The 25,916-nt window shown below is 43.9% G+C and overlaps 2 non-coding genes across 2 annotated transcripts; both read left to right on the forward strand.

The window, feature by feature from the left end:
• The first annotated feature begins 602 nt into the window (after positions 1-602).
• On the forward strand, positions 603-685 carry trnas-uga (transfer RNA serine (anticodon UGA)). The gene has a single exon. It is a non-coding gene; the product is annotated as a tRNA-Ser (tRNA).
• Positions 686-23,538: 22,853 nt separating this feature from the next.
• On the forward strand, positions 23,539-23,628 carry trnar-ucg (transfer RNA arginine (anticodon UCG)). Its single transcript is given in 2 exon segments — positions 23,539-23,575; positions 23,593-23,628. It is a non-coding gene; the product is annotated as a tRNA-Arg (tRNA).
• The last annotated feature ends 2,288 nt before the right edge of the window (positions 23,629-25,916 follow it).

A 25,916-nucleotide genomic window follows, 5' to 3' on the forward strand; every position in this document is an offset into this window, starting at 1 on the left:
ATATAAGTTGTTGTTGTTTAAAATGAGTGTTACATAACGTTATATAGATATTGCATCACAGAAAGAGACAATTGTACCTAACTGGTGTTGCTCGAGTTAATGCTGCACACTACGCTACTTCACTTCATCCTATCAGCATATTGTTCTGTTGCTATCTCAGTCATGTGCTTTGTTAATTCCCTTTAAAATGACTCTGTGCTATTCGCCTCAACTACTGCTTATGTAGCATCTTCCACATTCAAACCACTCTTTGGTAAATAAGTTGCTCTTGAATTGTCTCCTGAATTTATCGGTGACCTCCCGTTCTGAACTCCTGTAAAATAGCAAACATTTTCTCCACATCAACTCGATCAAATACCTTCATCATGTTAAAAATATATGTCACTTGTTTTTCGAGAAAGAAGCTCTCCAGACTGTTCAGTTTTTCCCGAAATGTAAATTCTTTCAGTTCTGACCGACATTTTTCCTTCTTTGCTGTAAGATTCTGTGATTCTACGATTTAATGTTCACATCGTCTGGGAGATGCAATCGGGAAAGCAGGCAGGCGGTCTCTCTGATAAATTGCACCAACGATTCGACTATTAAAGCAGCTCTACTGGAGAGCTGCGATGGCCGAGTGGTTAAGGCGTTGGACTTGAAATCCAATGGGGGTTTCCCTGCGCAGGTTCGAACCCTGCTCGCAGCGATTCTGCAAGTGCTCCTTTTTTTATCGACTCACGGGGATCTCATTGGAATCTGATCCCAATTCCCTCCACTGCCCTTTATTAAACTGATTGACGCGAAGCTGTTGTTCGAACTGGAAACATTAATAGTTTATCGATATTAATTGTTGGTTTGTTGGACACTATCTCCAAAAATCAGTGAGCAATAAACACAGCATGAACAAATGCCTTTTAATAAAGATCAGTGCATTGTTTGGGAGGAACTCACCTTTCGTTTATGAGTGCGAACGTGGTTTGGTTTTATAAAGATGAACGAGATTTGCCAAAATGACCACGGCAGCGTTTGACGTTGCAATTTTCTGATTACATCAGTGTTTGCATCAAAGTAGATGCCTTATCCATTAAGCGACGTGGCCCCTGCAGTTTCCAGCAGACGAATGTACAGCAAAATTCTAAAGGGTCAAAGTGTAATAAAAAGGCAAGCATGAAATCTCGGTGCCGCAATGCAAGGAGTATTCGGAACCCAGGAGAGGGTTCTGAGCTAGTTAGAGTGGGTGAGAGCTCGGATCACAGGACACCAAGAAAAAATGCAAAAAGCAGGAGGCAATAGAGCAGACGAGCACTGGGGTAAGTGGAAACGACAAAGTGATAGGAAGGGACAATATGTATGAATATAAAGGGGCTGCAGGAGGGGTCAAAACTAAAAATCATGGTTTACAAACTAGTATTAAAAAACTCGACCTAACCGCATGCAGCATTCGAAATAAAATAAATGATTTGACGGCACAAATCATCATAAATGGGTATGATTTGGTGGCCATTACAGAAACGTTGCAGGTTGGCCAGGACAGGGAATTAAACATACAGGGGTATCTGACAATTCGGAAAGATATACAAGAAGGGAAAGGAGGTGGGGTAGCTCTGTTAATAAAGGATTATATCAGGGCAGTTGTGAGAGACGATATTGGCTCTAATGAACAAAATGTTGAATCAATGTGGGTGGAGATTAGAGATAGTACGGGGAAAAAGTCACAGTTGGGCGTAGTTTATAGGCCCCCAAATAATAGCTTCATGGTGGGGCGGGCAATAAACAAGGGAATAATGGAGGCATGTGAAAAAGGAACGGCAGTAATTATGGTGGATTTAACCGACATATCGATTGGTCAAATCAAATCGCACTGGGTAGCCTTGAGGAGGAATGCATAGAATGCATACGGGATTGTTTCTTAGAACAGTATGTTAGAGAACATGCAAGGGAGCAAGCTATCATAGATCTGGTCCTGTTTAATAAGACAGGAATAATAAACGATCTCCCAGTAAAAGATCCTCTCAGAATGAGTGATCACAGTATGGTTGAATTTGTAATACAGGTTGAGGGTGAGGAAGTAGTGTCGCAAACGAGCGAACAATCTGCTTAACCAAAGGTGACTATAGTGGGATGAGGGCAGAGTTGGCTACAGTAGACTGGAAACACAGGCTAAACGGTGACACAATTGAAGAACAGTGGAGGACTTTTATGGACCTCTTTCATAGTGCTCAACAAAAATATATTCCAGTGAAAAAGAAGGGCGGTAAGAGAAGGGATAACCAGCCATGGATAACCTAGGAAATAAAGGAGAGTATCAAAATAAAAACCGATGCGTATAAGGTGGCCAAGGTTAGTGGGAAACTAGCAGATTGGGAAAGTTTTATACGACAGCAAAGAATGACGAAGAAAGCAATAAAGGAAGGAAAAATAGATTACGAAGGTAAACTTGCACAAAACATAAAAATAGTTAGTAAAAGCTTTTACCGATATATAAAACGGAAAAGAGTGACCAAAGTAAATGTTGGTCGCTTAGAAGATGAGAAGGGGGATTTAATAATGGGAAAATGAGGAAATGGCTCAGACCTCAACCAATTATTTTGCTTCGGTCTTCACAGTGGAACACACAAAAACCATGCCAAAAATCGCTGGTCACGGGAATGTGGGAAGGAAGGACCTTGAGGTAATCACTATCACTCGGGGGGTAGTGCTGGACAGGCTAACAGGACTCAAGGTAGACAAGTCCCCTGGTCCTGATGAAATGCATCCCAGGATATTAAAAGAGATGGCAGACGTTCGAGCAGATGCATTCGTTATAATCTACCAAAATTCTCTGGACTCTGGGGAGGTACCAGCGAATTAAAAAGCAGCAAATGTAACGCCTCTGTTTAAAAAAGGGGGCAGACAAAAGGCAGGTAACTATAAGCCGGTTAGTTTAACATCTGTCGTGGGGAAAATGCTTGAAGCTATCATTAAGGAAAAAATAGCGGGACATCGAGATAGGAATAGACAATCAAGCAGACGCAACATGGATTCAGGAAGGGGAAAGCATGTTTAAATAATTTACTGGAATACTTTGAGGATATAACGAGCATGGTGGCTAGAGGTGTACCGATGGATGTGGTGTATTTAGATTTCCAAAAGGCTTTTGATAAGGTACCACACAAAAGGTTACGGCAGAAGATAAAAGATATGCGGAGTTAGAGGAAATGTATTAGCATGGATAGAGAATTGGCTGGCTAACAGAAAGCAGAGAGTCGGGATTAATGGATCCTTTTCGGGTTGGAAATCGGTGGTTAGTTGTGTGCCGCAGGGATCGGTGCTGGGACTACAACTGTTTACAACATACATAGATGACCTGGAAGAGGGGACTGAGTGTCGTGTAACAAAATTTGCAGATGACATAAAGATTAGTGGGAAAGCGGATTGTGTAGAGGACACAGAGAGGCTGCAAAGAGATTTAGATCGGTGAAGCGAATGGGCTAAGGTTTGGCAGATGGAATACAATTTCGGAAAATGTGAGGTCATCCACCTTGGGGAAAAAAAACAGTAAAAAGGAATGTTATTTGAATGGGGAGAAATTACAACATGCTGAGGTGCAGAGGGACCTGGGGGTCCTTGTGCATTAATCCCAAAATGTTAGTTTGCAGTTGCAGCAAGTAATCAGGACGGCGAATGGAATGTTGGCCTTCATTGCGAGAGGGATTGAGGACAAAAGCAGGGAGGTCCTGCTGCAACTATATAGGGCATTGTTGAGGACGCTCCTGGAGTAATGCGTGCAGTTTTGATCACCTTTCTTTAGGAAGGATATACTAGCTTTGAAGGGGGCACAGAGACCATTCACGAGGCTGATTATTATGATATATTGCGTAGACTGGGTCTTTACTCGTTGGAGTTCAGAAGGATGAGGGGTGATCTGAAAGCAACATTTAAAATAATGAAAGGGATAGAGAAGATAGAGGAAGAGAGGTTATTTCCACTGGTCGGGGAGACTAGAACTAGGGGGCATAGCCTCAAAATACGGGGGAGCCAATTTTAAACTGAGTTGAGAAGGAATTTCTTCTCCCAGAGAGTTGTGAATGTGTGGAATTCTCTGCCCAAGGAAGCAGTTGAGGCTAGCTCATTGAATGTATTCAAAACACAGGTAGATACATTTTTAACCAATATAGGAATTAAGGGTTACTGGGAGCGGGCGGGTCAGTGGAGCTGAGTCCACGGCCAGATCAGCCATGATCTTGTTGAGTGGCGGATCAGGCTCGAGGGGCTAGATGGCCGACTCCTGTTCCTAATTCTTATGTTCTTATAATGAGGGATTACGCAGTGGAATTGAATTTAGATCAGTTCCATACTTTGCACTACAAACCAATCAGCGGCTTTGAGCCTTTCACTGATTGAAATACGAGAAGTCACAAATCCCCGGAGGATATGGAATTGTTCATTTAATGCTGGAAACACTCGGCAGGGCCACCAGCTCTAGGCAGAAGTAATGTTTTGCAGCATTGCTTCATTGTATTACAGGTTTGGTGTGAGTTTCGTCCCTGAATGTTTAAGTTGCTCTAAAATACTTGCAGCCCAATCGCACCACCAAAAATAAAATAAATGACCCGTAATAGGTTCGAACTCGCCAATTTGGCGTTAATAACACCAAGCGCTAACCGAGTGAGGAAACCGGTCTTCATGCTATGTACTTTCTTATGGCACGTTTACATTAAAATGATAGCATTCCTATAGCGACTTTCAGCTCAGCACTTCCCAAAGCAGTTCAGAGCAAATTAATTACTTTTAAAATGTGATCACTTTGTCGTGCAGGAAATGCAAAAATGTACAGCATTTCAGCCAATAGTGCCCGTGGAGGCCGATCAAGAGCTTTCCAGCCTAATTCCCACTTCCCAGCTCTAAGTGCGTCCTTTCGGTTACAGCAATTTAAGTGGTATCCAAATATTTTTAAAATGTGTCAGGTTTTCTGCCGCTACTACCCATTCAGGCATTGAGTTCGCGACTGCCACGACGCCCACGGTAAAGACATTTATCCTCACAGCTCATCTAACCCTCCCCCGAATTCATCATCATAGGCAGTCCCTCGGAATCGAGGAAGACTTGCTTCCACTCTTGGCACGTGTTCTTAGATAGCTGTACAGTTCCATACGGGAACCACAGTCTCTGTCACAGGTCAGACAGACCGTCGTTGAGGGAAAGGATGGGCAGGGAGCCTGGTGTGCCGCAGCTCCTTCGGCTGCCTGCACCTGATTTCTGCATGCTCTCGGCGACGATACTCGAGGAGCTCAGCACACTCCCGCAGTCACTTCCTCCACTTAGGGCGATCTATGGCCAAGGTACTCCCAGGTCACAGTGGGGATGTCACACTTTATCAGGGAGACTTTGAGGGTGTCTTTATAACCTTTCCTCTGTCCGCCTTTGGCTCATTTGCCGTGGCCGAGTTCCGAGAAGAGCGCTTGCTATGGCAGTCTCGTGTCTGGCATATGGCATGCCCAGCGGAGCTGATCAATTGTGGTAAGTGGTGCAATGCTGGGGATGATGTCCTGGACGAGGACGCGAATGTTTGTGCGTCTGTCCTCCCAGGGGATTTGCAGGATCTTGCGGAGACATCTCTGGTGGCATTTCTCCAGCGGCTTGAGGTGTTTACTGTACATAGTCCACGTCGCTGAGCCATACAGGAGGGTGGGTATTACTACAGCCTTGTAGACCACGAGCTTGGTGAAAGTTTTGAGGGACTCATCTTCAAAGACTCTTTTCCTCAGGCGGCCGAAGGCTGCACTGGCGTACTGGAGGCGGTGTTGGATCTCATCATCAATGCCTGCTCTTGTTGATAGGAGGCGCCCGAGATAGGGGAATTGGTCCAACACGAAATTAGTTTAAATCGATTCCTCCTGTTTTTTGACCACTCTGCAAAGGGAAATAGGACATTCCTACCAACTCTATCTAGAGCCCTCATAAAGTTATGCACCTCAATATAGTCTCCCCTCAGCCTCTTCTGGTCCAAAGAAAACAGACTCAGTATTTGCAATCTTTCCTCATCACAAAAATTCTCCAGTCCAGGCAACTTTTTTTGTACATCTCCTCAGTACCCTTTCCAGCGCAATCGCATCATTTTTTTTAAATGTGGTGACCAGAACTGCACACAGTACTCCAGCTGCGGCCTAACCAATGTTGTATACAGTCAAGTACAATGTCCTTGCTGTAATCAGCAGAGTTATGGACCGAGAGCTGGTAAGTGGGATTAGGCTGGATAGCCTCTTGTTGGCTGGCGCAGATACGATGGTAAGTACTGCAGGGATTCCAATTCGACCAAGTTGATCTTTTGGACTAATTTTGATCGCGTAGATGGAGCGGAATTTTAACAGATTTCTTTTCCCACAATTAGCCTGTTTTTTTTTCTGTTTTTTGCTTCTCCCATGCATTTGCATAGCTCGGGTTGGGGTGGTGTGTATAATTTTTCGGTGCAAGGTGTGTAGAAGTTGTCTGGGGCGGACTTATTGGTCTGGGCGTTCTTTATCTTTCCGCCATTGTCATACTTCACAGGTTCATATATAGCCTTCAGGGTTGTTGATCAAAGGGCCCTGTGGTTCTTTGTCGGCTGGCATGTATACTATGGGCCGAAGTGGCCTCCTTCAGCGCTGTGGATTTCTAGATTTCTATTTACTTTCACAGCCCCAGACTATTCCTTCACAGACCCAGAAAGCTGCAACACATATTCAGACGGCTCTTTCACAGTCCCAGATTCTACCTTCACAGATCCAGGTTTTCCTGCACCGACCCAGACAGCGGCTAAACAGACCCAGGCAGCTCCCGTACATAGGAGTACTGATCCTACACTGAGCCAGACATTACTGCCCAGATCCATACACACCAGTGCAGACAGGCAAAGCGCATACACCGCATCAAAATGCTTGTGTACAGACTGAGACAGTTCCTTTCACAGACCCAGCGTCACCTACACAGGAGCAAACATGTCCTCATCAGCCGCAGACAACACCAACACATTTCCAGAGAGCTTCGACAGAGACACTGACATTTCCTTCGCGAAACAGGCAGCTCCTGTACAGAACCAGACAGGTGCTACACTGAAGCACGGATTAACAGCACAGGTACAAACTTTAAAACACAGACCCACACAGCTCCTATCAGAGACATAGGGATCTCGAAGACAGATTAATTCCCTCCTACATAGACATAGACAGCTCTACTCTGGCCAAGGCATCACCAACACAGATCCAAGAGCTCCTACACAGAGATAAGCAGTTCTTACACGGGCGCAGACTGTTCCAGCAAAGGACCAGTCTGCTCCTACACCGAGCCAGACAGCTCGCTTCGGAGATGCAGACATCTCATTTAAAGATCAAATGGTAATGAATCAAAAAGCTCAATACAGAACCACACTGACCCAGGGAGATCAACCACAGAACGACACACTCCAACACAGACTCAGACTCTCCGGCACAAACACAGACAACTCTTGCACAGACCCAGTCAGCTCCAAACCTGAAGCATGGAGCTGCAATACAAACCCCGACGCTCCTACACAAACCCGGACAACACTTAAACAGACACAGTCAGCTCAAAATCTGACACAGGCAGCTGCAACACAGACCCAGACTGCACCTAAAGGGACTCAGAAACTATTACACAGAAACAGAAATCTCTTACAGTGACCCAGACATTCCTACCTATACTCAGAGAGCTTATCATTGAATCCAATGCATAATGCTGCAGATAACTGAATTAAATAGGCTTACAAAGGACAGCATAGCGTATACTGCCTTTCTGGCTATTTTGACCATGCCAGCGTTTATGTTCCACTCGAATATTCTGGAGTCTTTCTTGATTTAAATCTATCAGCATAGCCATCTATTCCTTTCTACCTCATATGCTTGTCTAGCCTCTCCTTAAATGTATCTATACTATTCGCTTGAACCACTCCTACGCTTTTCAGTTCCATATTCTCATCACTCTTTCCAGAAAGAAGTTGCTTCTGATATCTCTATTTGATACCTGGATTTCTTGATGACAATATTATATTGGTGGCCTCCAGTTATGCTCTTCCCCACATGTGAAAACATTCTCTCTGTAAACACTCGATCAAAATCTTTCATAATTTTAAATAAATCTATTAGGTCACCCCTATAGATCAATCTTCAAGAGAAAAGAGACCCAGCTTGTTCATTTTTTCCACTTATGAATAACCTCCCATTTCTGGTAGCATCCGTGTAAATCTTCTCCGCACACTACCAAGTGCCTCTATATCTTCTTTATAATTGGATGACCAGAACTGCATGCAGTACTCTAAGTGTGGTCTAACCGAGGTTCGATACAGGTTTGGCATAACCTTCCTATTTTGCAATTCTATACCACTAGAAATAACCTTCACTGCTTAGTTACCTTTATTTTGCCTTGCTAAACTCTGTCACAATTTTTGTGATTTGTGTATTTGTACTCAGAGATCCTATTATTCCTCTACCCGACCTAGAGTCGTTTGTACCAAGTAATAAGTGACCTCCATATTCGTCCCACCAAAATGTAATACCTCACATGTATGTGTGTGGAACTTAATTGAAAATTATTGCCCATTCTGCGTGTTCATTAATGTTGTCCTTAATTTGTTGCAGTCCTCCTCAGTATAAATTTCCTCCAATTTGGTATCATTGGCAAATGTGGAAAATCTGTTTTTAGTTCCAAATTCTAAATCGTTAATATAAATTGTGAACAATAGTGGTTCCGGCATTGATACTTTTGGAACACCTCTACCCATCTTCTGCCAATGTGAATATCTGCCTTTTATCTCCAATCTCTAATTTCAGTCTTGAAGCTAGCTCGCTATTCATTCTGCTGCTTATCCCCTGACGTTGCTCAGCAGACTATTATTGGGTTTCATAGCGAAGGTCTTTTGAAAATCTAGATACATTACACGTATTGCATGATCAATGTGTACCCACTCTATAACCTCTTCAAAAATTATGAGTTTGGTCCAGCAGGACTTTCCCTGTTGAAATCCATGCTGATTATTCATTTTTATACTTTTGGTTTCTAGATGTTCTTCTATTTTCTCCATTCGTAAGGGTTCCATTATTTTCCTATATAAGTGACAATCATACCCCTTGACCAACGAGCTGATTAGCTGAGACAAGCAGGGAGTACATCATTTAATTCCCGCTGAAAGCGATTCAGCCATTCCCGCTTTCTATTGTGTAATACAGCGACATCAAGTTGTTGTACTGTCAGTCTCGGATCAGTCTTTATCTGTTTAAAAGTTTTGCGCTCTCAGTGCTGCTTCATTCAGTGTGTGTTTAAAAAAATGCGACGTGCTAGCTGCCATGGCTGGGTGGTTAAATCGTTGGATTATGAATGTAATCGAATTGCTTCTGATTAAATTCGAGCCCTGTTCACAGTAAATCAGTAGGTGTAGGCATTGGCACGTAATCCGCTCTGTTTTGAGGTCATTTGAGGTGTAATTGTTCTGAATTATTTTGCAGCACCTTTTAGGCCACCTGTTCCGTCACGCTCAGCCAATCATCGACTCGTGTGAGTCCAGAGGATTGGGACATTTTTAAAATCCAGCAAAGAACGACGAAAAATATGATTAAAAGAGGGTAGATTATGAATGTTAACTTGAACGAAATATAAAAACAGATAGTAAGAGTTTCTACAGGTATGTAAAAAGGAACATAGTGGCTAAAGTAAATGTTAGTCTCCTGGAGGATGAGACTGGGGAATTAATAATCGAGAACAGGGAAATGGCAGAGACTTTGAACAAATATTTTGTTTCAGTTCTCACGGTAGAAGTCATTAAGAACATCCAAATAGTGGATAATCCAAGTGCTATATGGAGGGAGGAACTTAATACTATCATTATCACTGATGAAGCAGTATGAGGTAAAATAATGGGACTAAAGGCGGACAAGTCCCTGGACCTGATGGCTCATATCCTATGGATGCATTGGTTGTATCCACAGGATATAAGCCATCAGGTCCAGGGGTCCTATGGAGGACTTGCTTCCACTCCCAAAGTGAATTCTTTGATGGCTGAGCAGTCTGATACGAGAGCCACAGACCCTTTCACAGGTGGGACCGACATTCGTCAGGGGAAGGGGTCGGTAGGGCTGGTTTGACGCGCGCTCCTTCTGCTGAGTGCACCTGGGCGCTTCATGCTCCTTGCATCGAGCCTCAAAGAGCTCAACGCCCTCCCGGATGGATTTTCTCCACCTCGGGCGATCTGCGGCCAGGTTACCCCAGATGTCAGTGGTGATGTCACAGTTTTCCAGCGAGACTTTGAGGGTGACCTTATAATATTTATGGTGTCCTCCTTTGGCTCGTTTAGCATGAAGGAGTTCCGCATAAAGCATTTGCTTAGGGAATCTCGCATCTGGCATGCGTGCTTTGTGGCCTGCCCAGCGAAGCTGATCGAGTGTGGACAGTGCTTAAATACTGGCGATGTTACCCTGGTCGAGGACACTGATGTTGATGCGCCTGTCCTGCCAGGAGATTTGCAGGATCTTGCAGAGACATTGTTGGTGAAATATCTCCAGCGGCTTCAGGTGCCTTCTGCACATTGTCCATGCCTCAGACCCATATAGCAGGGCGAGTATTACCACAGCCCTGTAGACCATGAGTTAGATGGTAGATTTGAGGGCCTGGTCTTTAAACAGTCTTTTCCGCAGGCGGCCGAAGGCTGCACTGGAGCACTGGAGGCGATGCTGAATCTCCACATCAATGTCTGCCTTTGTTGATAAAAGGCACTCCCTCATTTCCAATGGAATTCTTCCAGTCACACAGCCTTCGTTCAATCAAAAAATATCGAGATTATGAATCATTTATTTATTTATTTAAAACAAATCAAATTCAATTTTTTTTAATAAAAATTAAATGTATTTATTTTCTTAAAATGTTTAATATATATATATTTGTAAATTGTCTTTCAGTCTGGGCTGGTTTTCCGTCCCTCCCTCCTTCCTGCCTGTCTGTCACCTGTGGTTTCAATAACCGTCTCTGCCCCGCGTGGTCCTGACCTCCACAGCACAATTGCCTTCAGTGATGTTAGAAATCTCACTTTATTCTTTTAAAAGGGAACTGCGGTCAGTCGAGGGTAATTATGCATCTGGGTAAAAGGGATGTCCTTGCAGTCCCCGATCATTCTGTATCTGTTTAAAAGGGCAGGTTGTCAGTTCCGGTTCATAATCTGTCCCTTTAAAACGGATGTTCTCATAAACCCGGGTCATCTTGTATAGTTTGAGAAGGAGTATGATTTCAGCTGCAATGACCGAATTGTTAAACTTTTGTGTTCCAAGATGCATTGCGGTTGCCTGCGCCGGGTGCGCACCCAGATCGCAGTGCATCTGTGTACTCAATCGAAATATGCTCATCTTTTCCTCAATCCACTCCTTGATTTTTCTCGCAATATACACAACAACACATTGAATGACGATGGCAGCGGCCGCTTGGTCTAATGGATACGGCGTCTGACTTCGATTATAACCGTTGCAGATTCGTATCTTGCCGCGGTCAATTAACTCGCTACGTGAAATTTTATATTTGTAGCGATTCTGCCGAACATCCAACCATCTCTTCCAGTCACTCACCTGAAGTAAAGGAAGGCTGTTTGCTTTAAGAACATTGTCGATCTGCATGCACGGGCAGAGTATTCTGTGAAGTGGACTTTCTTTCACATTATTTATGTTGGGTTACAAAAAGCAGGAGAATGGAAGTCTGACGCTTGGCTGAATAAAAGACGAGGTGGCCGAAAAGTTAAGGCGATGGACTACTAATCAATTTTGTTCTGCACGCATGGGTTCGAATCCCATCCTCGTCGTATTTTGTTCAGTTTTGACTCCCCTGGTCACTTTGTCAATCACATTAACCTCATCGCCGAATTTCCCTTTCACTGACAAGGATGCTGCACTTTGATCATGTCATGTCTCAAATTAATAATATATTCGTCAAAAGGATAACATTTGTCGGACTGCAGAGAGGGGGACTAATTCGATTGGTCTCTGAGGGACAGCACAAGCACGATGGGCCTAATATCTTTTCTCATTACCGTCAGAATCTGAGAGCTGCGCTTTTCACTGTCGGCGGCTCGTTGGTCTCGGGGTATGATTCTCGCTTTGGAATGATCACATTTGAAATGCGACAGGTCTCGGGCCAAATCCCGGACGAGCCCCGCCATTTTTTACTCAAATTTCCGCTCCTCACAGACGCTCGACATGTGAGAAAACAGACATATTTCACATTAAAACGTGTGATTTTGCGCCGATTGTTCCCACAGCGTCCAAATCCCAGAGCAAAGTGAAACTCACACAACTGAGTAAAGTTAAAGTATCTCAGAGGTACTCGGCTCTGTGACTCGTTGGATAACCTAAACCCGTGTTTAGTTCCGGCCAATAATTGATCAGTATATCTTCCTGTCTGTACGCATAAGCTCATCTCAATTGGGATAAGCATACATTCAGCGTCAATCTCCACCTCTGCCCTGAATATGAGTGCGTCTTGTTTCTCTAGAGCTGAAATGATGTGAGAAGCTAGCTTTTGAATTAGTCTCTTGGTTGCCGAATTGAGAGCGGACAGGAAATCAATCCGGGCTGGCAAAGCTTCCTGGTCTGATTAAAAGGCGGTGACACCCTATATTGTAGGCACGTTATCGTCTTCTGGCCTCAACATTAGGTTCAACATATCGGGTGATAAGCACCGCTCCCATTGTCTGGTAATGATTCTGCTGTTCCCACTCACTCCTCCTCTTGACCATACTTTCTTACGTTATTGACCGATTACCACCCACTTTGCCTTTCTCCATTGTGCCATTTATTATTTAATCACTCCTGCGTTCCACTCTATCACAGATGTTCCCATTTGACCTTTCTCGCTGCGTATTATTTCCAGGCGCTATTTTTGTTGCAAAAAACTGTAATCTTGAACTTTTTCCTAAAATATAGGAATGATTATCCGACAGAACGTGAAACCGGGTTCTTAATCCACAGAATCTGCACGAGTTTTGCATATTTATCTGTTTTTATTCATTCTGTTTCCGTGTCCCTTTTAAGGTGATGTGCTGTCTGTCCAGGATTATTCTCTGTCTATTTAAAATGGTGTGCTATCAGCTCTGCATCATTCTGTGTCTGTTTAAAAAGCGATGTGCTGTCTGTCCCGGAGTTCAAATTTCAAATTTCAAAAACTGCCTTTTGAGGGTGCAGGAATTTAATTTGTTTGTGTGTTTGTGTAAGCCAGTGTGTGTGCTAACGTGCTGTGCGATCTTACTGTCATGTGAGAAAAATGCATTACATGCAGCTTGAAACCGCACTGATTTGATTGAACACTCCTTCGTAGACTCTCTGACGGTAGAAGAATCTGCTGTGGGATTTTGCTATTCCACATCTGAAAGAAAGGAAAATGCACAAGTTAGAAATATAGCGATTTTATCGAGGGCTTGCGTGTGGGCTGTGTGATATGATGACATCCTCCACCCTTATTTTCAAATTCAAATCAAATAAAATAAAATCAAGACAAGACATGACTGACTGACTGACTTTGTTATATATAAATATGTATATTTATATCCAATCCAACCTTTTTAACTTCCAAAATAAATGTACTTTTTCTGTTCTGCCTGCACGGGGCTCTATTGCATTTGACCTCTTTCACAGCACAAGCAGCTGCTGTCAGATCCAACAGAAAGACACGCGCGACTTTAAAAGATCGCCTTTGTAGCCCACAGCTTCCCTCGTGGCTTGTCTTCCGCCATGGGCTTCCTGCGTTTGGGTATTTATTGACTGCACCCCCTCATTTCCAATCGAATTCTTCCAGTAACACAGCCTTCGTTCGTCAAAGATATATGGATTGTGAATCAATTATTTATTTATTTAAAACAAATCAAATTCAATGAAACAAATTAAATGTATTTCTTTTGTTAAAATGTTAAATATATATTTATTTAAAAATTGGCATTCAGTCTGGGCTGGTTTTACGTCCTTCCCTCCTTCCTGCCTGCCTGTCTATCACCTGTAGCTTCAATAATCGTCTCTGCCCCGCGGTCCTGAGCCCCACTGCACAATTGCCTTCAGTGATGATAGAAATCTCACTTTATTCTTTTAAAAGGGAACTGCTGTCAGTCCAGGCTCATTCTGCATCTGGGTACAAGGGATGTCCTTGCTGTCCCGGATCATTCTGTGTCTGTTTAAACGGGCAGGTTGTCAGTTCCGGTTCATAATCTTTCCCTTTAAAACGGATTGTCTCATCAACCCGGGTCATCCTGTATAGTTTGAGAAGGAGTATGATTTCAGCTGCAATGACCGAATTGTTAAACTGTTGTGTTCCCACTTACATAGGGGTTGCCTGCGCCGGTGCACACCCAAATCGCAGGGCATCTGTTCATTTACTCGAAATATGCTCATCTTTTCCGAAATCCACGCCTTGATATAGCAGTTGCCCCGTATTTGCTCCCGATATACACAACAACACATTGACAGCTGATGGAAGAGGCCGCGTGGCCTAATGGTTAAAGCGTCTGATTTCGATTATAACCACGAAGTTATCAGATTACAGATTCGAGCCCTGCCTCGGTCAATTCGCTTGCTGCCTGAAATTTTATATTCTTTGTTGTGATTCTGCCAAAAAACCAACCATCTCTTCCAGTCACTCAGCTGAAGGAAAGGAAGGCTGTTTGCTTTAAGAATCTAATCGCACGTTTCCATCACTGTCGATCTGCTTGCACGGGCAGAGCAAGCTGTGAAGTGGACTTTCTTGCACATTATTTATGTTTGGATACAAAAAGCAGGAGATTGAACGGCTGAGGCTGCGCTGAGTGAGAAATGAAATGGCCGAGAGGTGAAGGCGATGGATTGCTAATCCACTGTGCTCTGGCACGCATGGTTCCGAATTCCATCCTCGTAGGTGTTGTGTCGCAAGCTTTGACCCCCCGAGTCGTTTTGTCAATCATATTTAACCTCATCGCCAAATTTCCCTTTTACTGACAAGGATGCTGCACTTTGCTCATGTCATGTCTCAAATTAATAATATATTCGTCAAAGGAATAACATTTGTAGGACTATGGAGAGGGGGACTAATTAGATAGTTCTCTGAGCGACAGCACAAGCACGATGGGCCCAATATGTTTTATCACGACCGTCAGAATCTGAGAGCTACGCTCTTTACTATCGGTGGCTCGTTGGTCTCGGGGTATGATTATTGCTTTGGGATGATCACATTTGATATGCGAGAGGTCTCGGGTACAAATCGCGGACGAGTCCCTCCAGTCTTTACTCATAGTTTCGTTTCTCACAGTCGCTCGACATGTGAGAAAACAGACATATTTCACGTTAAAACGTGTGAGTTTGCGCCAATGTTCCCACAGCTTCCAAATCGCAGAGAAAAGATTTAATTCCCTTCCCACTGAACACTGCGGGCAGACGGTCATCTTGGTAGCGGATTGGTCATTGTGACATCACTTTCTAAACAACAGCACAAAAGACAATGGGTCATCAATAAATGGTAAATGAATTAAACACTCTGCAATTACATTGTAAATAATAGGAAATAAAATGCTGGGTAATAACTGGTGCAGTTAATAGCTTATCTCTATCAAACATTAAGAATGATGTGCTTTGTTTGCACACAAACACACACAAAGCATCGACTCTGTGTGCATTCTTTTCAGTTGTTGCACTTAACCTGATGCAATTTTATTTCTTCGGACTTTAGGAACTCGCCGGAGCCATCAGGCGGTGTTTGCTGTTTCAGTATCTCAAGAGATAGCGCGCCGTTGCTCCTCCCACTGCCATGGAAATGGGGTAGCTATTTAAAGGGACAGAGACTCCCTTTTCTCTGCCGATTTATATTTAAAGGAACAGTCCAGTTTATCTGAGAGTGTCGGCAGACTTCACGAACCGAGCTGCCATTACCATTCGCTCCCTTCTGTACTGTGCTGTGATTGTAAAGCTGTCTATTTCAGTGACTTGAGCCTTTCTAAAATGTCACATTGTTCTTATAATCCATTTGACTTGCTTGTCTAATTTGTCAAAATTTCAGAATTGTGCAGTGTGACGAAGTTTTTGTTTAAAGTTGGAGTAAAATATGTTTCAAAATATTCTTTCTAACTCTCCCTCACCGCCCCCCGACAAAAAAAAATATTTAGAACACTCTGCAATACTGACTGGGAAGGTGCCAAGTTCGGTCCTTGATCTGAGCTGTTAGTTGATCTCAGCCAAGGCTGCAGTTCAGGGGTTATGATTGTCCTCAGTACCACAGGGCTAAATATGAGTAAAAATTAGCCACTGCAATTGCTCTTAATACTGATCCAGTGACATCAATTGGGAAGTGTGTGGATGTCATTTGAGTGTAGGATTGGACTCGGCTCTGATGCGTACCACAGTGGAAATCCTGCTGACACTCACTGAGTCGACTGATGGTGAGGCACCCGAGGTTAACAAATGTCTGTGGAATTGCACCCTGCCAGATTCAGCACTACCTGGAGAAAGTAACTCGTAGTTGATTTTAGACAGTAAGGATGGAGGGAGAATGTCTAGAATAAGGCATTTACAGCTTAGGAGGGACAGGAGGGCTAGAATGTCCTAAAGAATCTCGACTTGTCTGTTCTGAATTTCTATCCTGTACTTAAAGTAACAACTTTTGTAACCTCCATTTGCAGGGTATTAGAAGGGGAGGATCTGCAGCTTGGTAACTCAAACCAAACATCACGTCAAGATTTGAGAGATTCACCGGATACATCAGGATCACCTTATCATCATCCTGTGGAAAAACACCAAACTCAGCGGGGAGAAATAGGACAAATGTTCTGTGTGTGGATGCACCTTCAACCAATCGTCGAGCATGTGAGACTCGTGTGCCCAGCTGACTGAACATTGTAAATGTGGGGACAGTGAAAATGGATGCAGATGTGCGTCGGGTGGAAACACATCAGGGAGAGAGCGTTTACCAGCTGAGTGTGGAAAGAGATTCAGTCTCTCATCTCATCAACTGACATTCGAGGCCTTAGATAACAGACTTTCTCCTGTGAATATAGAGCTGTGTTATTGGGCCATGATGTTTTTACTTGTTCATCTAGTTGACTGTAAACCTTTGCCAATTAGTTGATGTGATCGCTTTAATTGTAGATATTTTTAAAAATACATTTACTGAGTGGCTTCAAATTTAAATTGAAACCAGCTTTGCAGGTGTGATACTCTATTCATAAATTGAAGGTGAGAGAGATGCTGTGGACACACGAACATTCCAGTATGTGTAAGTGAGTAACAGACTGGATTTTGTGTTTAGTGATCCCGGGCATGTTAGCTATCCCTACCCTGGACATCAAGGCACTCTGGACGTTATGTGGAACTGCCACTTGTCCTGAGAGTAACCAAAGTTCTGAGAACTGAAACAATCTAGAGTTAGAAAGTAGTAAAGGCGCAAAATGAAGCAGTCAATAACAAGACATCAATTCGTCTCCCCTTATCATCGAGACATCAAGTATCGACACATTGTTATTTGAAATATCAAAATAGTAAACTCCAGCCCAGTTTTATTGGTGATTAACATCAGCAGAATCAAATGCCAACTCACCGAATGAACACGATTCCGTCAGGATGTGATTAACAGCAGTAATAATAGGAGAACCCAACCCCTGCAGTCACTTGCGAAATCGCAATTCAAATTACTGAGTAAATCCCTTCCCAAACTTCCCCAGTGTGAACTCGATGGAGTTTCAGCAAGTTGGATGACTGAGTGAAATCTTGGCCACACACAGAGCAGGTGAATGGTCTCTCCCCAGTGTGACTGCGATGATGGATTTCTAGATCGGACGGGGAATCCCTTCCCACAGTCTCCCCATTTCCATGATTTCTCCATGGAGCAGGTGTCCTTGTGTCTCTCCAGGTTGGACGATCAGTTGAAGTTTCGTCCACACACAGAACACGTGTAGTTTCTCCCCGCTGTGAATGGTGCGATGTTTTTCAGGCTGTGTAACTGGTTGAAGCTCTTTCCACAGTCAGTACACTGGAACATTCTCACTCGGATAGGATATGTGTGTCTCGATTCTTTTCCAGTCAAACTGATGTTTGTAATATCTTCTCACATACAGAATAGAAAAATGTTTCTCCTTCCACATTCAAAGGCCGATGGTATTCATCATTTCCAGCTAAAATAATTGGGTACAATTCGGTAAGTGAGAATAACATCAATGAGTTGCTGATTTGCTCTGCTGGTCACTGGGCCTTTTGTGCTGGCCCAATTGGGTGAGCCCGGTCTGGCCCAATAGTGTGAGCCCGGGCTGACCCAATGGGGTGAGACTGTGCTGGCCCAATAGGGTGAGCCTGGATTGGCCCAATTGGGTTAGCTTGGGCTGGGCTGACCCAATAGGGTGAGGCATGCTGGCCCAGGGTCACAAGACAATTATCAGAACAACAAGGCTCCCTTTCAGGGGCCACTGAGCTGGACATAAACATGTGACCAATCAAACTGACAGACATCCTGAAGCCCCGCCCACCCTTTGTCCCTGCACAAAGGACAGTGCATGCGCCGTGAGACCGCCCTGACCAATATGGCGGCCGCTGAGCAAGCTCCCACCACCGGGGAAAACAGTTACTGCCAAGAAAGGCACCAAGAAAATGGTCACGAATACAACACCGAAGAGCGTCAAGCAGCGCAGAAAGTCGAAGAAGGAGAGTTACTTCATTTACATCTACAGGTTCACCCTGACACTGGCATATCCTCCAAGGCCATGGGCATCATGAACTCGGTTGTGAACGATATTTTGGAGCGTATCGCTGGTGAGGCTTCCCGCCAGGCCCATTACAACAAGCGCCGCACCAGCAGCTCCAGGGAGATCCAGACCGCCGTGCGCCTGCTGCTGCCCGGGGAGCTGGCCAAGCACGCCGTGTCGGAAGGGACAAAGGCGGTGAACAAGTACATCAGCTCCAAGTAAAACTGTGCGCTATCCTGAGAGGTCAATCCCAAACACAACGCTCTTTTAAGAGCCACCCAAAACTTCTCTGAAAGAGCTGCACAAACGCATCTCCCTTTATACTTAAATCACTAATTATTTCCTGAACAAGTGTGTGACATCCTTTGGAGTTCCAGCTGTAGATTTAGTTTTTATTCTCAGATAAGCAGCTTCACTCTCAGACCTGTTCATTTACACCGCCTGCTGAATTAAAAGCATGTTCAGGTGCTGAGACACAGATTTCAGTCACACATTCTCTCTCACAAGGACTTATCAAGTTTAATTTTCAATTCCTATTGCGTCAGTCCGTTTATTAACCTACACTCCCCGCAGTGGAACAATCCAGAATGGGAGTTCTTACAGAGACCAGAACCGGGGCAGTTTGAACACTCTATCTAATATGTCCTTACTATACAGTATAAATGCACACGAGGCCCATACTTGAGAGATGGTCACTCTGTGACCAGTAGCATTTATTAGCCAGCACTGAAGTGATGAAGGTGGGTGGAACTTCCCCTTTTATACCTGAAAATCCAGGTTAGGAGTGTCTCCCACAAGTTCACCCCCTTGTGGTTATTGTTCACACGGTGTACAACTTCGGTCAGTTTATACATGGGTTACAATTACAGTTGAATATATGACATCACCTCTCCCCAAAGTCTTATTGGGATCACAGGTTAAGTCTCTCTGGTGGTTTACGCTCCCTTGTAGAGCGCCTGAGTTGGGGCTCCAATTTTGTGTGTTAGCCTGAGTGTCTGCTGTTTGCGGTGCCTCGGCCTGTCCGGACTGCCCACAGTGATTGGGTTCTCCTCCGCTTGATTCCGATGTTCGGTCACCTGTGGAGTAGTGAACTCGATATCGTGTTCTTCCTTTGCTTCTTCTATGGGGTTGTTGAACCTCTTTTTTGTTTGATCCATGTGTTTGAGGCAGATTTGTCCATTGGTAAGTTTAACGATCAGAATCCTATTCCCCTCTTCGGCAATCACAGTGCCTGCGGGACATTTGGGCCCTGCAGCGTAGTTGAGGACACATACAGAGTCATTGACATCAATACATCGCGCTCTCGCATTCCCGTCATGGTAGTCACATTGTGACTTGCGCGTGCTCTCAACAATTTCATTCATGGTGGGGTGTATAAGGGATAACATGGTTTTGAGCGTCCTTTTAATTAGCAGCTCTGCGGGTGGAACCCCTGTGAGCGATTGTGGTCGGGATCTATTGGCCAACAGGAGGTATCATAAGCGGCTTTGTAGGGAACCCCCTTTGATTCTGGAAATTCCCTGTTTGATTATCTGCACTGCTCCTTCCAACTGACCATTTGAGGCCGGCTTGAACGGTGCCGTTCTGACAAGGTTGATACCATTTCCTGTCATGAAGGCCTGGAATTCAATGCTTGCAAAGCACGGGCCATTGACCAAGACGTCCGGTAGACCATGGGCGGCGTACATTGCACGTCGACTTTCTACCATGGTAGAGGATGTGCTTGAATTGAGAATGTCACACTCGATCCATTTCGAGTAGGCGTTTACTACAACCAAAAACATTTTTCTCATGAAAGGACCTGCGTAGTCCACATGAATGCGTGACCATGGTTTGGCGGGCCAGGACCAGTGGCTAAGGGGGGGCTTCCCTGGGCGCATTGCCCAGCTGGGCACACGTGTTGCATCTGTGAACACAAAGTTCCAGGTCTGCATCTATCCCTGGCCACCAAACGTGTGAGCTGGCATTTGCCTTCATTATGACAATGCCCGCGTTCTCATTGTGGAGTTCTCTGATGAACATCTCTCTGCCCATCTGGGGCATGACTGCACGGTTTCCCCATAGTAGGCAATCGACCTCAATCAAGAGTTCATCCTTGCGCCTGTGAAATGGTTTGAATTCCTCAGGGAATGCCCCGTACGTGGCTGCCCAGTCCCCATACAGGACACAGGACTGCTAACCCATTGTGCTCTGCACGCATGGGTTCGTATCCCATCGTCGTCGTCGCTTTGTTACAGCTTTGACTTCCCGAGTCGTGTTGTCAATCACATTTAACCTCTTCGCCAAATTTCCCTTTTACTGACAAGGATGCTGAACTTTGTTCATGTCATGTCTCAAATTAATAATATATTCATCAAGAGGAGAACAGCTGCAGGACTCTGGAGAGGGCGACTAATCAGATAGGTCTCTGAGGGACAGCACAAGGACGATGTGCCTAATATCTTTTCTCACTACCGTCAGAATCTGAGAGCTTCGCTCTTCACCGTCTTAGGTCTAGGGTTATGATACTGTTTTGGAGATAATCACATTTGAAATGCGAGAGATCTCGGGCCAAATCCCGGACGAACCCCTCCATTTTTGACTCAAAGTTGCGCTTCTCAAAGCCGCTCGACATGTGAGAAAACAGACATATTTCACATTAAAACGTGTGATTTTGCGCCGATGTTCCACAGCGTCCAAATCCCAGAGCAAAGTGAACCCCGCCAAACTGAGTAAAGTTAATGTATCTCAGAGGTACTCGGCTCTGTGACTCGTTGGATAAGCTGAACCCTTGTTTTGTTCCGGCCAAGAATTGATCAGCATATCTACCTCTCTGTACGCATAAGCTCACCTCAATTGGGATAAGCATACATTCAGCGTCAATCCCACCTCTGCCCTGAATATGAGTACGTCCTGTTTCTCAAGAGCTGAAAAGATGAGAGAAGCTGGCTTTTGAATTAGACACTTGGCTGCCGAATTCAAAGCGGACAAGAAATCAATCCGGGCTGACCAAGCTGCCTGGTGTGATTAAAAAGCGGTGACATCTTATATTGTAGGCATGTTCTCGTCTTCAGGCCTCAACATTAGGTTCAACGTATCGGATCATAAGCACTGCTCCCATTGTCTGGCAATGGTTCTGCTATTCCCACTAACACCTCCTCTGGACCATCCTTTGTTACGTTATTGCCCGATTACCAACCACTTTGCCTTTCTCCATTGTGCCATTTATTATTTAATCACTCCTGCGTTCCACTGTATCACACACGTTCCCATTCGACCTTGCTCGCTGCGTATTTTTTCCAGGCGTTATTTTTGTTGAAAAAATCTGTAATCTTTAACTTTTTCCTAAAATATTGGAATGATTATCTGACAGAAGGTGAAACCGGATTCTTCCTCCACAGAATGTGCATGATCTGCCGAGTTTTACATATTTATCTGATTTAATTCATTCTATTTCCGTGTCCCTTTAAAGGGGATGTGCTGTCTGTCCGGGATCATTCTCTGTCTGTTTAAAATGGAGTGCTATCAGACCCGCATCATTCTGTGTCTGTTTAAAAGCGATGTGCTGTCTGTCCCGGATTTACAATTTCAAATTTGAAAAACTGCCTTTGGAGGGTGATGGAAATTTAGTTTGTTTGTGTGTTTGTGTAAGTTAGAGTGTGTGCAAACGTGCTGTGCGATCTTACTGTCATGTGAGAAAAATGCATTACATGCAACTTGAAACCGTAACTAATTTGACTGAACACTCCTTCGTGGATTCTCTGACGGTCGATGACTCTGCTGTGGGATTTTGCGATTCCACATCTGAAAGAAGGGAAAATACACAAGTTAGAAATATAGCGATTTTAGCCAAGGCTGTGAGACATGATGACATCCTCCATCCTTATTAACTAATTAAATCAAATCAAATCAAGACAAGACAATACATGACTGACTGACTGACTTTTTTTATACATGTACATATATGTGTATATTTAAATATAATCCTTAATTTTTAACTTCCAAAATAAATATACTTTTTCTGTTCTGCCTGCATCGAGCTCTATTACATTTGACCTCTTTCACAGCACAAGCAGATGCTGTCAGATCCAGCAGAAGGATACACGTGACTTTAAAAGATCGCTTTTGTAGCCCACATCTTCCCTCGTGGCTTGTCTTCCACCATGGACTTAATGTGTTTGGGTATTTATTGACTGCACCCCTCATTTCCAATGAAATTCTTGCAGTCACACAGCGTTCGTTCAATCAAAAAATATATAGATTATGAATCAATTATTTATTTATTTAAAACAAATTAATTCAATTAAAAAAAAATAAATGCAAATGCATTTATTTTCTTAAAATGTTAAATATCTATATATTTCAGTCTGGGCTGGTTTTACGTCCCTCCCTCCTTCCTGCCTGTCCATCACCTGTGTCTTCAATAACAGTCTCTGCGCCGCGTGGTCCTGATGCCCCACCGCACAATTGCCTTCAGGGATGATAGAAATCTCACTTTATTCTTTTAAAAGGGAACTGCTGTCAGTCAACGGTCATTCTGCATGTGGGTAAAAGGGATGTCCTTGCAGTCCCGGGTCATTCTGTGTCTGTTTAAACGGGCTGGTTGTCAGTTCCGGTTCATAATCTTTTCTTTTAAAATGGATTTTCTCCTTAACCCGGGTCATCCTGTATAGTTTGAGAAGGAGTATGATTTCAGCTGCAATGACCGAATTGTTAAACTGTTGTGTTCCAATTTGCATTGGGGTTGCCTGCGCCTGTGCGCACCCAGATTGCAGTGCATCTGGATAATCACTCGAAATATACTCATCTTTTCTTAAATCCACTCCGTGATATTGCAGTTGCCCCGAATTTGCGCCCAATATACACAATGTACAACCGACGGTGCTCGCAGAGGCCGCGTGGCCGAATGGATGAGGCGTCTGACTTCGATCACAAATCGTGCAATTATCAGAATATTGCAGGTTCGAATCCTGCCGCGGTCGAATTCCATCACTGTGTGAACTTTTATATTCTTTGTTGCGATACTGCCGAGAAACCACCCATCTCTTCCAGTCACTCACCTGAAGTAAAGGAAGTCTGTTTGCTTAAAGAATCTCATGACACGTTTTCATCATTGTCGATCTAGATGCACGGGCAGAGCAAGCTGTGAAGTGGACTTTCTTGCACATTATTTCTGTTTGGATACAAAAAGCAGGAGCTTGAATGGCTGACAATGCCCTGCATAAGTGACAAGGTGGCCGAGAGGTTAATGCGATGGACTGCTAATGGGCTCTGCATAATGGCTTTGAATCCCATTCTCGTCGTCATTGTCTTACAGTTTTGACCTTCCTGGTCGTTTTGTCATTCACATTTAACCTCATCGTCAAATTCCCCTTTTATTTGCAAGGATGCTGTACTTTGCTCATGTCATGTCTCAAATTAATAATATATTCGTCAAAAGGATAACATTTGTAGGACTATGGAGAGGGGGACGAATTAGATAGTTAACTGAGGGACAGCACAAGCACGATGGGCCTAATATCTTTTCTCACTGTCGTCAGAATCTGAGAGCTACACTCCTTGCTGTCGGCGACTCGTTGGTCTAGAGCTATGATTTTTTGCTTAGGGATGATCACATTTGATATGTGAGAGGATCGCGGACGTTCCCCACCATTTGTTACTCAAAGTTCCATTTCTCACAGCCGGTCGACATGTGAGAAAACAGACATATTTCACATTAAAACGTGTGATTTTGCGCCGATATTCCCACAGCGTCCAAATCCTAGAGCAAAGATTTAATCCACTTCCCACTGAATACTACGGACAGACATGGTCACCTTGGTAACGGAATGGTCATTCTGTCATCACTTTCTAAACAATAGCACACAAGACAATGGGTCATCAATAAATGGTAACTGAATTAAACACTCTGCAATTATATTGTAAATAATAGGAAATAAAATGCTGGATAATAGCTGGTGCAGAAAGTATCTTATCTCTCGCAAAGATTAACAATGATGTGTTTTGTTTACACACACACACACGCACATAGCAACGACTCTGTGTGCATTTTTTTCAGTTGTTCTACTTAACCTGATGCAATTTATTTCTTCGGACTTTAGGAACCTGCGGGAACCCATCCCGCGGTGTTTGCTGTGTCAGTATCTCAAGAGGTTGCGCGCCGTTGCTCCTCCCACTGCCCGGGGGAATGGGGCAGCTATTTAAAGGGACAGGGACTCTCTTTTCTCTGCCTATTTATACTTAAAGGATCAGTCCAGTTTATCTCAGAGTGTTGGCGGACTTCACAAACCGAGCTCCCATTAACATTCGCTCCCTTCTGTATTGTCCTGTGATTGTAAAGCTGTCTATTCGAGTGACTTGAGCCTTTCTAAAATGGCACATTGTTTTTATAATCCATTTGACTTGCTTGTTTAATTTGGAAAAATTTCAGAATTGTGCAGTGTGACGAAGGTTTTGTTTAAAGGTGGAGCAAAATGTGTTTCAAAATATTCTTTCCAACCCTCCCTCAACCCCCCAAATTTTAGAACACTCTACAATACTGCCTGGGAAGTTCCCAATGTCTGTCCTTGGTCTGGGCTGTTAGTTGATCTCAGCCAAGGCAGCAGTTCAGGGGATATAATTGTCCTCAGTACCACTGGGCTAAATATGAGTAAAAATTAGCCACTACCCTTGCTCTTGATACTGATCCAGTGACATCAATTTGGAGGTTTGTGGATGTCATTTGGAGGTAGCATTGGATTCGGCTCTGATGTCTACCACAGTGGAAATCCTGCTGACACTCACTGAGTCGACTGTTGGTGAAGCACCAGAGGTTGACAAATTTCTGTGGATTTGTACCCAGCCAGATTTAGCACTTCCTGGAGAAAGTAACTCGCAGTTGATTTTAGACCGTGAGGATGGAGGGAGAGTGTCTAGAATAAGGCTTTTACAACTTTGGAGGGACAGGAGGGGACAGAATGTCCTATAGAATCTAGATTTGTCTATTCTGAATTTATATCCTGTACTTTAGTAACAACTTTTGTCACCTCCATTTGCAGGTTATTAGAATGGGAAGTTCTGCAGCTTGGTAACTCAAACCAAACATCACATCAAGATTTGAGAAATTCACCAGATTCATCAGGATCACCTTATCATCAGCCTTTGGAAAAACACCAATCACAGCGGTGACAAACAGTACACATGTTGTGTGTGGATGGAACTTCAACCATTCGTCAACCTCTGAGACTTGTGTGCCCAGCTGACTGAACACTTTAAATGTGGGAACAATGGG

This window comes from Pristiophorus japonicus, unplaced genomic scaffold (genome assembly GCF_044704955.1).
Source record: "Pristiophorus japonicus isolate sPriJap1 unplaced genomic scaffold, sPriJap1.hap1 HAP1_SCAFFOLD_195, whole genome shotgun sequence".
Lineage (NCBI taxonomy): Eukaryota > Metazoa > Chordata > Chondrichthyes > Pristiophoridae > Pristiophorus > Pristiophorus japonicus.